Source organism: Macrobrachium nipponense, chromosome 10 (assembly GCF_015104395.2).
Source record: "Macrobrachium nipponense isolate FS-2020 chromosome 10, ASM1510439v2, whole genome shotgun sequence".
Taxonomy (NCBI): domain Eukaryota; kingdom Metazoa; phylum Arthropoda; class Malacostraca; order Decapoda; family Palaemonidae; genus Macrobrachium; species Macrobrachium nipponense.
In genome coordinates this window covers 78,827,390-78,842,699 of record NC_087204.1, presented here as the reverse complement: position 1 = coordinate 78,842,699, position 15,310 = coordinate 78,827,390, and the positions used below count along the sequence as shown (strand labels likewise).

The following is a 15,310-nucleotide window of genomic DNA, read 5'->3' as shown; positions in this document are numbered from 1 at the left end:
TTTGATCCCCAAGGTGTTAGTACTTAACATGGCGAAATACATTTGACCCCCTAGGGACTATAATTAATTCACAGCACCCCAGATTTGGTACCCAGCTCCATCCATTACGACGCTCCTGATTGGCTAGTGATCAGCCAGTCTCAGGGCTGGAAACTGACCAATATCTTCCCAACAGTCAGAGAATACACATCTCTGCCCCGACCTCTCCTGACTAACTTGGCTTTCAAAAATTATAACTTTTATCACACCTCAGTTTTATTCCAAGAAAAGTAGTGTTTCCCAATTTCATAACTAAGCATCGTCAGCCAATGATTTAAAGGATTATAATGATATGTGAATTATGTACTTCGGTAAACTTAATGCAAAAATATGTATAGAGATAAACATGAAATTTTTTATATATAATTTATTCTTTCATTCCTCATATGGCATCGCAGTGCATTCATCATTTATCGTCTAGTGTTTCATACAATATCATAACTTAAATGTCATGGATGACAATGCTATCAAAACATTATAGGTAGGGCTATCAATAGTTGGTGTTGACCTTTACTAAGGGTCAATGTGCAGTCAATGAAGTAATATTTCCTATCCTTTCTGATGTTCAAATACAATAAATCGGTGACTAAACAGGGCCAATAATACAACAAGCGAAAGCAAGAGATTCCTGTAGAAGTAAGGAATGTGTAAAGTTGAGCTGGGTGGTTGCCTAGGGAAGACTATTTGCTTGATATTTTCATATTGATAGCCCTACCTATAATTTCTTGGTAGCAATGTCATCCATGACATTTAAGCTATGATATGAAACACAAAACGATAAATGATGAATGCACTGCGATGTCATGTATGGAATGAAAGAATATATTTTATATTAAAAATTTCATATTTCTTTCACTATACATAGCATTATGTTCACTTTAGTACATAATTCAGATATCAGTATAATCATTGGCTTGACGATGTTTAGTGATTGAGAAACACTACTTTTCTTAGGGTAAAACTGAGGTGTAGTGAAAGTTATAACTTTTGAAAGACATGTCAGTCAGGAGAGGTCGGAGAGGAGATGTGTAATTTCTGACTGTTGGGAAGATACTGGTCAGTTTCCAGCCCTGAGACTGGCTTATCACTAGCCAATCAGAAGCGTCGCAACGGACAGGGCTGGATACCAAATGCCTGGGTGCTGTGAATTATAGTCCTAATACGGGGAAACACTGCAGTTGAGTAACTTTTTTGCCGTGTTTGGTACAAGTCCTTGGCGGGATAAAATGTCTCTAAGTGCTTTTCGCTATCTGACTGAAATTTTAGGCAGTTTACGAAGTGCCTGATTTCGTTATCTACTTGTAATATATATAATCTATACAAACTAACACACACCCATATATATATATATATATATATATATATATATATATATATATATATGTATATATATATATATATATGACTGGTAAGGTGTTTCTGTAACAAGAATTCCATCTAATAAAAGGAGCCCAAAAAAATAAAAACAAAATGAAAAAAGGTAAGAGAAAAAGTACTATATTTCAGAGACTGCTGTCTCTCTCTTCAGGTTATATGAATGAGCAAAAGTTACAGAAAAGGTGGTATTTATACCAAGAGATGGCTTACTTGTGGACGAATCTCTTGGTATAAATACCACCTTTTCTGTAAACTTTCTCATTCATATACCTGAAGAGAGAGACAGCAGTCTCTGAAATATAGTACTTTTCTCTCTACATTTTGGTGTTTTTATGGGCTCCTTTTATTAGATATATATATATATATATATATATATATATATATATATATAATATATATATTAATATATATATATATATATATATGCTTAAAAAATCACAGTAGATGCACGTGACTTCATAAATAAGCGATACCACGGAAATGATAGACAGGAATCCAAGCGCTTTCGTCTTTATTCAGACATCGTCAAGGAGCTCTTTGACGATGTCTGAATAAAGACGAAAGCGCTTGGATTCCTGTCTATCATTTCCCGTGGTATTCGCTTATATATATATATATATATATATATATATATATATATATATATATATATATATATATATATATACAAAATAACATATATATGGGACTACTTGATAACCATAAGAACCGATATCTCTGATTTCAAGTTGCATGGAGGCTTTAACAATAGAGAAAGTGGCTTAATGGCAATTATAACATGGCGCACAGGCGAGGTTAAACTATGAATGCTTGGAAACATCTTTTAATGTGGAACTGGCCGTGTGGGGGAGGGGGTTGACGGTCTTTGTACACAGAATTGGAGTAGTAACGTAAACTAGGTTCAAAGACTACAGAAAGCACAAATTTCATTTAACGGTCAGTCTCAATGTAAATGTATGTATGTATATATTATATATATAATTATATATATTATATTACTTTATTATATATACATATATATATATATTATATATATATATATATATATATACATATATATATATATATGTATATACATGTGTGTGTATGTGTTTGTTCATCCATGGAAACAGGACAAAAAAGAGGAATTGAGGCAAAGCGCGAGCGAGATAAAAAGGGGATAAAAAGATAGGTCAATAAAAAAGCAGAATAGTATAGATAAATACCCGCCGCAAACCCATCGCTTTGACAAGAAGTTGCCCGGCACTTTATAGAAATGTCCAACACCATTTCGTGTCACGCTAACCCTTGACGGAGAACTTTCCTCAAGACGCTGGCATATCCGACGCTTTTTAATCATGGGAGTGTGGGGCTTACGGAGACGATACCCTCCGGATTACGGACGTGTGCCCGAGAGAGGGCGAATATTGTTCTCGTCTCTATCCCTGATTATCCCGGTGTGACCTGACACTCGACCTTTTTTATGAGGACACGGGCGGGAGCAAAATGCACACTAGCATTTAAGCCGTTCTATGAAGAACGAATTATATAGTGTATATATATATACCTATATATATATATATATATATATATATATATATATATATATATATATATATATACGTATATATATATACACATATACACACACACACACACACACACACACATATATATATATATATATATATATATATATATATATAATATATATATTTCAATATTTACATATGCATCATGCAAAACAAGATTTACACATACATTTATCATACACAACACACACACAGTATATATATATATACATATATATATATATGTATATATATATATATATATATATATATATATATATATAACACAAAGAGAAATAATGAAGTTCGTTCTTACCTTGTAATGATCATCTAGCTCTCCATTGTTCTTCGTTTTTCATAAGCTAAAGAGCCCCCTCCCTTTCACACATGGAGTCTAGAGCACTAAGGAGTCCTGATGAGACCTAATTGGCTGGTCTTGCATATCAAAGATCAGTGCAGACGATTCCGCCTGGTGAAAATGAAAAGGTTAAGAAATAAGAAAAAAACGAGGATATATGTTAGATGAATTGGTTTATTCAATCTTTATGGAATATCTAATAACCAAGAACAAATTCGATTTCATATTAAATCACTACAAACCACCTCAAATACAAGCACGAACAAGATTTAAGCATTTGTAGGATGTAAGAGACGGAAGATAGCAGAAGGGTCAGGTAGTAATATAATAATAATAATATAATAATAATAATGTAAGGCAAATAAAGGTCTCGCAGATTGTGGTCAACTGATAACTCAATGAAGGTTCAGTCCCTAAGTGTTCGGTTTGATCAATTCTAGAGACCAGAAAGGAATGAAAAATTAACTTTAATACGAATCTTCAAGTACATTAACAATAATAATACTAATAATGATAAAGTTTCTTCCCAATGAAGACACATACACAACGAGAATGGCTTCATCAGAAGAGAAACACAAGAGAAGCCTTAGCTTTGTATAAAAAAAAAAACAGCAGGTGTAGCTGGATAGCATCTAACTATACTACTCTGCTAAAAGCATTTTGATTTTAGTAAACAAAATTGTAAATGCTTTAAAATAATCAAAGTTTGTTTTAAAGGTGGTGTGAAAGGAGTAAATCTTATGAAATTGTTTACCACTGGTCTCTATAGCTGAGGCAGAGTCCAGAGGTCCACACCAGGCCTCCTATGCCCTCTTTCACACCTAACCAAGCTTAGGGGCCGTCTTCGGGCAAGAGCCCGTGGTGGCATACGGTCAGCCAATATGATTCTGAAAGATGGTAGGAAACGCTCTCGCGACTCTGCCCCAAAGGGCAACAGACATTTTACTCATCACCTATAAAGCATCAGGATTAAAAATGAAATTTTTCTAATTAAGGGAAAACTCTCCCACTAAGATCGTGGACACCATCATTACTACGGAATAATGGAAGACGTAAGATATTTGAAAATGGACTGTTTTAATGTGAAGCGTTGAAAATTATTCTCAGCTTTTTTCCTGTAAGTACCGTCTTGCATTGTCAAAGCTTTGACGAGTTGCCCCTTTAACCTGACGTTTTTTATAGGATGAATATAAATCACGACAAGTTCAATTTAAAACGGAGCTTTTCTTATACGAAACTAGTCAACATTGCATTAAATTTTTCGTGCAGATTCAACGCACATTATTGTGTAAAAAGGAGTCATTTCATGAAGTATCCACTAGAAACTGCTAGCTGAAGCTGAGAGCCACTTATCTTAGCCAAAACAAGCCGACTTCATCCGTTACTCTTGGCGTAATACAGACGAAATCGGTATTTATGGACAACCTCCAAAACTCTTAATGACAGATGGGGAATTTGGGCCTATAATCTTGTACATAAATGGAAGAAAACTAACTTAAAACACTTACCCTTTCATTTAACTGGTTGACTGATTCACTGATTAATGAAATTCAGGCTATCAAGTCAAGCACTAGGTCACTTTCAGCCATTCGGCGCTTCAGAAGGTGGCAAAGATTGAGTTGAGCAGTTGGACAGGAAGGTAACAGATCCAGAAAAATACACGAGATGAATTATAAGAATCTAAAGGTGGATCTGAAATAAAACCTGACAGATGTACTAACAAGTAACAGTTAGAGATGTTGTACAGCACGACTGAAGAAGGTAAAGAATAAGGCTTGTGCTGCACTGACAGTTTGCCCTCTAAGCGGTTCGCATCATTTACTTATTGTAGATGCTACTCAAATTTACCATGCAAAAAAGCATCGGTCCTCTAAGCTCAATTTTTATTAATGTAAAGGGCCCAGTTCCCTGAGATGAAGTTTAATTGCAATAAATCTTTTTTACTATTTATTCATTTAAGAACTTAAGCTCAATAGCGAAGATATTGCTGCAACTTGATGTGAGTTTTCAAGTATATAATTTTCTCTTAAAGTCAAAAAGCAATGAGATCGGCTACCAAATACCCATATCTAGTCCAGAACCGAAGTATATCGGAAGAAGTAAGGGATATAAGGGTATTTGAGCCAGAAGAATACAATGGACCTCTCTCTCTCTCTCTCTCTCTCTCTCCTCTCTCTCTCTCTCTCTCTCTCTCTCAGTCTGTCTATCTCTCTTTCCTTTCCCCGTCGAAGCGAAGCAATATTATACATGGATGGAAAAACTGCGAAAAGAAAAGGGAATTTGGCGATTCCCCTTCTATTTCCAGCTGAATCGGAAACGCCTTGAGCGTCCAACAAACATTCTCCAGTGGGATAATGCACTGAATTTGCATCGTGGAGCCGTGACTGAAATTGCAAATCTCGTATGAAATATCATGCGACGTTTGATGGTTCGGATTGTGCCTTTCATATATATATATATATATATATATATATATATATATATATATATATATATATATATATATATATATACGAATATATATATACATACATACATATGTGTGTGTGTTGCCCTTTTGCCTTCCATTCTCTTGACGTTTTTCCACCTACTTTTCCTTCGTGGCTCTGTGTTCTGCAAGGGTAGGCAATCCGATGACCGACAAACAGACAGACAGGTAAAGGGCTGAAAATAAATTGACATATATATATATAATATATATATAATTATATATATATAATATATATATATATATATATATATATATATATATATATATGTATGTATGTATGTATGTATGTATGTATGTAAGTGTGTATGTGTATGTATATATATGTGTGTGTGTGTAATAAATCAGAAAAACTTTTAAACCTAAAAGTTTTTACTTAATTAGAACATTTTTGCATCACGACTGCTAATCACGACCACCCAATGCCTAACATTTCTGGGGTCTTAACTTCGTTGACCTCTCTTCCGGGAAAACTTCATTCTTTTCCAGTACTTGGTTGACTTAACCTTTATGCATAGCTATTCAAAGCAGTTTATTTCACGATGCCTAGAAATCGATTTATTCCTGTCAAAAAACAAAAGCAAAACAAAATCTTCCGTGTGGCAAAGACCATCTGTCTTACTTGTGCCACTTGAAAATAATATATACTACTTTACCAACAATTAACTTCTTTCTAGACTTGACTGTTCTCAACTTCTTTCTTCCTACTGTGCATTTCAAGGTCGTTTATAATTGATTTTCATCGATAAAATCTTACCAAAACATCAGATATGGGTCGTATTTTGAAAATAGCTATTTGAAGCCATAGCCTAATCGGCAAACATATGCAATTAAGTCTAATGTTGATATTTAATGCACTTATCAGAGTAAATAAAAGAAATTTCAAGGGAAACTTAGCTAAATCTAGCAGGCTTGTGGATAGAGGTTAGTAAAACGTCATCACTGAAGGCCTTCCCACTCACTGATACTGTAGTATGACGTACTTTACTAGACACCCCGCCCATATACTTTATGAATGAAGCCTCAGATGTTGGGAGTAGTACGTAGTAATAGTCGGCGGTGTTTACTTTTATGCACGGTTACCAGGTGGATCGGGCTAAAACATTTCTAAATTATCAAATTTTCATTTCAATGTGATTCTATTTCACCAATTCCAAAGGTAGGTTTTGTATAACTGATTGTGAAAGGGTAAACAGAAATTGCGTTATATTTGCTTTGCATTCCTATAGCCACCGTAAAATTGTACAATGAAAATAGTTTTATTGCTACAAGTATATTTACCCAATTCCTTTGCTCTAATATTGTCAGTATATACCAAATTCTTATTCATTACCCGTGGTATCACCAATGAAAACCGTAATATTACCGTCGTTCTCAACAGTGATTTCCCTAGCCTCTCCCTTAATACTGGAATTTGATGCAGTCATGCTTCTGTTTTATCAATAACCTCGGTGCTATGAACGTCATACAGTTTCTGCTTTCAGTGATAATGACACTCTATAGCAAGCATTGTATTTTTTTCTTAACTCAAATCTGTGTTTCTATCTTTGATTTCAACTGCTATAGTCACCTATTTAGGTGACAAGCGCCAAGAAGCAAAGTAACAGCAGTTTCAACTCGGTTAAGGTTAGATAACATCTCTAACAATCTATTTATTTATTTATTTTTACTTTGACTGTACGGATAAAAATGTTTAGATTATCATCCATTGACAGAATATTATTTTACAATTTCAATAATTATCACATATCCTACTCAAGTTATTGCTTATTGTATTATCTTGCACAAAAGCCCGTTCCCTTATTGCCATCCAGAGAGTGTACACGAATCCGCTGACTGGAACACCGAAGCAGTTGAAGAAGTAACTAAAGGAAGACCCTACAGGTATTTTTCTTGAGCATTAAGTAGACTTCAAATTCTAATATCGTTAAGAAAGTGACTGTAAAGGTTTGTTGCTGACGAGACTGGGTTTGAATGTAAAATGTGCAGTTAAGGAAATATACGAAATAAATATGAGAATAAAAGTGCTTAGGAAGTCATTATTCTCGAATTATTTTTCCTAAGATTATCGTATCTTATCAACAGACATGACTGTCCACAAGACGCGATACAAAACATTTTAGCAACAGCTTTTACGGTGGTGTTCTATAATCTGCAAGGTATCTTTTATAAAACAAAAGAATTAACATTCTTAGAAGCAAATTATTAAAATTTTCAGTTCACTTACGTTATCGAGGTAGCACCACAAACTGATGCTGGTGCATCAGTTCACAGATCTGTTATATTATAGTTTTATATTGCGTGACTGCGCCAACATCCATAGAGAAGATGCCAGTATTGAGACAAATTATGGCTATACGAATCTTTTTTAAATACTAATACAAAATGAAAAATTCACCAATGTAACAAATTCATATTCAGTAAAAAGATAGAAAGAAAGAAGCAGAGAAAAATTATCAATAATAGCACAAAGACAGAAAAAAATTGATAGGAGAGAGAGGAAGTTTCTGGGTAGGTGGTTTGATATTCCTCCAAGATTCATATAGATTTTTGGTATTATGCCAAGCACTGGGGCAACTAAGGCCATTCAGCATTGAAACGAAAATTTAAAAGGTTTTAAAGGTGTATCAGGAGGAAAACCTCTCAGTTGCACTATGAAACAATTGTTAGGAGAGGGTGGACTGTAAGATGGAAGAAAGAGAATATGGACGGAGGTACAGTGAAAGGAATGAAAGTAGTTGCAGCTAGGGGCCGAAGGGGCGCTGCAAAGAACCTTAAGTAATGCCTACATTGCACCGAATGAGGTGCACTGAAGGCACTACCCCCCTACGGGGTCTGGGTAAGTGGTAGTCTAATAGCCGTAACTAGCGAATGATTTTTTCAGTATGTTTGGCGGTTTTGTTGGCGGTGTGAGGTTACAGCAACGAAAATGAACTGTGAACCGAATAATAATTTACCTGTCCAGTCGTGATTATTGTCCATTAATGTAGAGTGCCATGGTTATGAAAAGTATTAACTCATAAGCCAGTCTATATCAAAGGTTTAAATAACGCTACCCATACCTGCGTTAAAACGTATACCTTTGGTAGGAGGGGGACTTGAGATACCAGTTACTTATTCCGCAGCATCCGCTCCCTACCAACTACTGCTACTTTAAGCCACTTGGTACCCAGAAAAAGTTGTAAAACAGAGTCCTGTCATCGACTGCAGGAGACGTAACGTCATATTCACAGAGTTATTTACCATCATTCACTCCTTTCAATGTTGATCCTAGCAAACTAGTGTTATGTGAATGGATGTTGTTCAGAGACAATATAACTTGATCACTGACTGGATAGCATAAATAAGCAATAAAACATTTAGAGCATCAAACAGGTATAAGAGCTTTTTTCCTTTGTGTAAGAAGGTTGCACACAGTTCCCTTCCTTGTCGAACACTATTAATGAAACGTTTTCTATCGATCTTGTGGACACCCATGTCTATTGATAAGATACGATATTCTATAGGAACTACTAATCCATGCATACTGACTTCCTAAACACTTTTATTCTCATTTCACACTCAAACCCGGAATCGTCAACAACAACAAACTCTACGATCACTTTCTTAACGATATTAGAATATGGCGACTTGACTCTATGCTCAAGAAAAACACCTGCTTCTGATTGCTCCTTCCCCTTCCCATATGCCCTTCCTTACAGACAGTGTGACATATTTTGGGTCGTCCATTAGTTACTTGTTCGTTCAACAGCTTCGGTGTTTCATTGTCAGAAGATTTGTGTTCACTCTCTGGATGGATAAGGGAACGATTACAAGATCAAATATTTGTAGTCCTACGATCATTATCAATACCACTGGGAACTCTGCCATTAGGTCAAAGTTTATATCACAACTAACCTCTCTCTGGGTGCTTACTAAATTTAATTAACTTTCCCTTTAGGAGGCTTCAAATCGCTATTTCCAAAATACGATCCATATCCAACGCTTTGTAAAAATTCTATCGACAAAAATCTATTAGACGCGGCCCTGAAATGCATAGAAGTTGATCTTTAGCATGGCTCCCTTCCCCCGCCCAACCCCGCAACTTCCCCCAACCCCCTTGAAAAGGTTACACTGTTCAGCTTTCATTTCACAGTTTATTTTCTCTGGTTGCTATAAAAAAAGAAAAAAAAGTTGACCAAAACACCACTTAATGACGCTGACCTTTCGCTTTAATTCAAACGATCGAGAAAGTACTTGAAAATTTAGTTTTCACTTTTCAAACTCTTTCAACTCATTTTATTGTTCCCGATAGCCAGCATGTATTATGGAAGGTTAGAACCACTTCGGACATATTTTATCAGTATAACGACTGATTTTCCTGTCTACAGAACTTGGGTGGACCTTCCCTCTTAAATCCAGATATCCCGAAGACATTTTGTCGCTGTTTGACATGAGTTTTCGTCAGTTCAACTTCATGGTGATGGCTTTACTCTAGTATTTTTACCCTATAATCTCGTTCTCGTTGATGGTGCTAATTCTGCTCCATTTAATTCTCTGGTCGTCTTCGTGATTATCTGTTTTCTCAGTCTTCCCCTTTTCTGCATTATTGTATTGTTAGTTCCTCTCTTCGTCTGTATCTATCTATTTTTGTTGAATACTAAATATTGCTTCCTTCTTCCGTCTTGACGTTTTGAAAACGTCGTGTTTATCACCGCTTTCTTTTTTTCATCGTCCTCTCATTTCTATTTTGGTGATGCTAAGGGAATATAAGTTCTCTTAAAATTTCGGGTTTACGGATTCTTTCCAACGCATTTTGAAGACGTTACAAAATTCTATTTCTGAATCTGCTTAAGAGAAAAAGAATTTTATTTACAGCCATAAAAATCTTTTTTCTAAAATTATCTAATGGTTTTGTCTTCTCCTATTAGGAATATCGCTCTCCTCTGGAATACTTACTCTAGCTTTGTTGTTAATAACATGTCAGAAGCGACCTCTTTCTGCAGTGACCGTAACCTTCCTCATGTAAAGATCCTCCTTTTACACGTATTAATTTAGTTAATGTTCCCTTAGGTCAGAGTATTTTCTCCTTGGTTCTGGTTTACCTGATATTTTCCATAGCCATTCTGTAAAATGGCGTTTTTATTTCTTAATTCGAAGCTACACTACGCTATCTTTTTCCAACTTTTTCTTTAACTCATTCCTTTGACTCTCCCATAAATAAATCATGAAAATATGAAAGAGCCCTTTTGACCAACTGGTGCCCACGTGGATTCCCTTTCTTGATTGGAATGGGAGGATGGAATGGAACTTAGAGTTTAGGCCAAAGGCCAAGCACTGGGACCTTTAAGGCCATTCAGCGCTGGAAAGGAATTTGAGAGTAGGTACTTTTCAAAGGTGTAACAGGAGGAAAACTTCGTTGTTGCACCATGAAATTGTTAAGAGAATGCGGATAGCAAGATGGAAGAAATATAATTTGAATGGAGGTAGAGTAAAAGGAATGAAAGGGGTTGCAGCTAAGGGTCGAAGGGACGCTGCAAAGAACCTTTCCGTAATGCCTATAGTGCATGGCGTGAGGTGCACCGGCGGCACCTTCTTGATTGAGACTTGAATTATAGGTTTGCCTCTTCATCTATTAGTAGCTGCTCTATTGTATTGTTTCTCCCCACTATGACATACTGCCTTTCTAAATTAATTCCATTTTCCGTTTCATTTCCCCATTTTTTCACAATTTATTGGCTTTCCTCGTTCAATCGCTCTTTCTGGTCGGTTATATAGTTAGGAAATAAGGGATTTTTGCGAGGCGTTGGGATTGATTGAGGCTTAATAGGTGATGGTAGCTGAAGAACTATAGTATACTCTTGAGAATATGATTAACAAAAAGTATTATCCGCTAATAAATAAAAGAAAAAAATTTTTTTAGTGACTTGTTTAAATGACTTCAATTCAATAATCATTATAATAATTCAGTTGCCAGGCATTATCCAGATAACTTTCAGAGTTTCGGTGGCCACAACGTAACGTGGATCGATTGAGTGATAATTTCGTACCGACTTCAAAACAGAACGAAGCTGCCAAGGTCTTTTGCAAGGATGTAAGTATTGATTTCCTGGGGTATGAGATAACAGGCCTTATGCCCAGATAGATCAATTGACGAGCCGAGTGATCTGCAAACTATGGCACCAAAATCCTTCGTTCTGTTTTAAAGCCAGTACGAAATTATCGCTCAATCGATCCACGTTACGTTTTGGCCACCGAAACTGTTAAAAGTTATCTGGATAATACCTGGCAACTGAATTATTATAATGATTATTGAATGGAAGTCATTGAAACAAGACACTAAACATGTTTTTTTCTTTTATTTATTACCGGATAATACATTTCGTTAATCATATTCTTAAGAGCATACTATAGTTCTTCAGCTACTATCACTTATCAAGCCTCAATCAATCCCAACGCCTCTCAAAAATCCCTTATTTCCTAACTATATAACCGACCAGAGAGAGCGACTGGACGAGGAAAGCCAATAAATTGTGAAAAAATGGGGAAATGAAACGGAAAATGGAATTAATTTAGAACTTCCCCCTTTGGGAAATAAAGTTGCCATTTAATAATCAAAAAAGGGGAACTGAAAAAAGGGGGGGAAAAGACCGAACGCTGTAAAATTGCAGCCATAATCCGCTCGATATCGGGTATTAATAAAGCCGATGATGTATTCGCGTCGTCCAGAGGCACAATTAACCGCGCATTCGCCGCCATTCCGTCCTAATCCTGCAGAAGAGTGGAACCGCCGATTCTTCTACTGTGACAAACATTTTCACCGCACAGTCGTTTTTTTTTTTTTTTTTTCAGATCTAAAGTGGGGTTCAATATCGCAGTTTAATTAATTTTGTTGACAAATCAAATAAAAAGTGAGATCTAAGTGTTGAGAAAAGGAAAGTACGATTTGAGACGAGTTTCCATTATTCTAAGCTAGATTTATCCAATTGAAAGATCGACGGAAAGTAAGATTAGAGTATTCCTAATATATTTCCGGTATCTCTTGATAAAAGCAAAGAAAGATATGAGGTCTTTTCACATTTTTTTACTATACTCATTCTGTTGATAAATCGAAGGAAAGTAAGACCTTAGGAGTTTCTAACATTTGGATAAATCGAGGGAAAGTAAGACTGAATTACATTCTGCTGATAAATCGAAGGAAAGTAAGACTGAAATACCTTCTGATATTTAGGCAATACTCTGTTGATAAATCGAAGGAAAGTAAGACCTTCTGATATTGGGGCAATTTTAATTCTGTTGATAAATCCAAGGTCGAAGAGAAGTAAGACTTTATTAGTTTCTAATATTTTGGCATACTCATTCTGTTGAAAAAACGACGGAAAGTACGATTTTTCCTAAGAGTTTCAAATGTTTTGGCAATGCTCGTTCCCTTGACAAACCAAAGGAAAGTAAGATTTAAGCGATTATTTTAATATTTTGGCATACTCATTATGTTGACAAATCGACAGAAAGTAAGATTTTGTAAGTTTCTAATATTTTGGCAATGTTCGTTCCATTGATAAACCGAAGGTAAGTAAGATTTAAGCGATATTCTAATATTTAGTCAATACTCATTCCGTTGACAACTCGAAGAACTGCTAGATACGACTCGGTTCTCTAACAATTATAGTATCTCATTGTGACCCACTGCCAGCCCAACCACACCTCTACAGGCAATGCTCTGCTTCATGTCAATCCACAAGTGCGAAATTCTATTATCCAATTTCATTTCATTTGGCTCCCATAATAAATCAACCGCTCCGGGCGGTTTGTAATTCAACAAAGCCCTATGAATTATTAGATTAGAGCAATTATCTTCCGGACGGCGTGATTACCTTAATCTGAACTCTTCTGTCATATTTATAAAAAAAAATTATCTCTCTCTCTCTCTCTCTCTCTCTCTCTCTTCTCTCAATCACGCCTGATTCACTCTACCCTTTGTAAACAGAGAATTTGTATTCATATGTCCATACGGAATTGCTGTAAATGAATAGATGAAATGCAACTTGAACCCAACTATCCACTCTTACCCTTGTTAGCATCATGCGGTTTAATGTTGTATACGCTCAGAATAGGCCTACACGAACCATTTATACAACACATATGAAGCCGAAGTAAGTACAAATGTAAACACGGAAAAATTGTAAGAAAGCCACATGGACGACTGCAGACAAAATAAACAAGTATTTCAGATATACTTGAGAATAACGTGTGCATTAAAATGTCGACAGTTATGTGTTGATATACCAACACCAATACATGAATTACTGCTATTACTGTTGGTGCTACCTTTGACATAATTATCAAAATAATTGATATTGTTGTTCTTTGATATTGTTGTTGTTATGACTACGGTAATTAAAACGTGTTTACGACTGCATAGGACTGGCCTTCATAGAGTCATACGAAGATATAATAGTATGGCTGATATTACTACTGTTAATAATAATAACAATAATAAAATAATATTAACAATATTACTATTTTAGCTGCTACTGTGTTCATTGTTGTCTTTATTATTAATACCTTTCCCAAAACCCTAACCAGGTTCCCTTCTCTCTCTCTCTCTCTCTCTCCTCCATCTCCTCGTCTCTCTATCCTCTCTCTCTCTCTCTCTCTCTCTCTCTCTCTCTCTCTCTCTCTCTCTTTTGGCACACAATTCACTCTACGGCTTGCAAACGGAAAAAAGTAATTTAGATATATCCAAACACAACCGGTCGCAAATGACTGAATTAAAGCAACGTATACGCAATTATATCCCCATAGAGTTGTTAAAATCATGAGCTGCGATGCTGCCTGTGCTCATAATTATACGAATAATAATGGAGATATTATATAACTGCATTATACATCCGAAGGCCGAAACAAGGGAAAACGAACATCGCACAAAAGAATGTAAGGCAGACACACGTGTGATTATAGAGATGATAAATAAATACGTTGAGGTTTATTCCAGAATAACTTGCATATAATAGTCGACCATTAGCTGATGATAAAACACAGCCATACATGAATGACTGCTATTCCTGTTGGTGCTTTATTGGACATTATCATTAATATGATTATCATTGTTATTCTTTGATACTGTTGTTGTTATGGACACGTTAATTAAAACGTGTTTACTACCACAAGGGAATGGCCTCCATACTGTCATAACAAGTGATACTACGATTGTTTACGATGATAATAATAATAATAATAATAATAATAATAATAATAATAATAATAATAATAATATTATTATTATTATTATTATATGCAGAGACTCAAGGCGATACTCAAGTCAAAACTCAACGCCGGAAATATGATAAAAGCCATAAACACATGGCGTGCAGTAATCAGATACAGCGCAGGAATAGTGGAATGGACGAAGGCAGAACTCCGCAGCATAGATCAGAAAACCAGGAAACATATGCAATACACAAAGCACTACACCCAAGAGCAAATACGGGAAAAACCCCCCCCCAGACGTATACATAA

General features: G+C 35.6%; 1 protein-coding gene across 1 annotated transcript in view; it reads right to left on the bottom strand.

Annotated features, from left to right (window-relative positions):
* The window catches only part of LOC135223718 (agrin-like), a gene marked incomplete in the record, with an annotated part of 559,093 nt that overhangs the window by 461,902 nt on the left and 81,881 nt on the right, over positions 1-15,310 (bottom strand). Inside the window, 1 exon segment of the mRNA XM_064262461.1 lies at positions 3,283-3,435.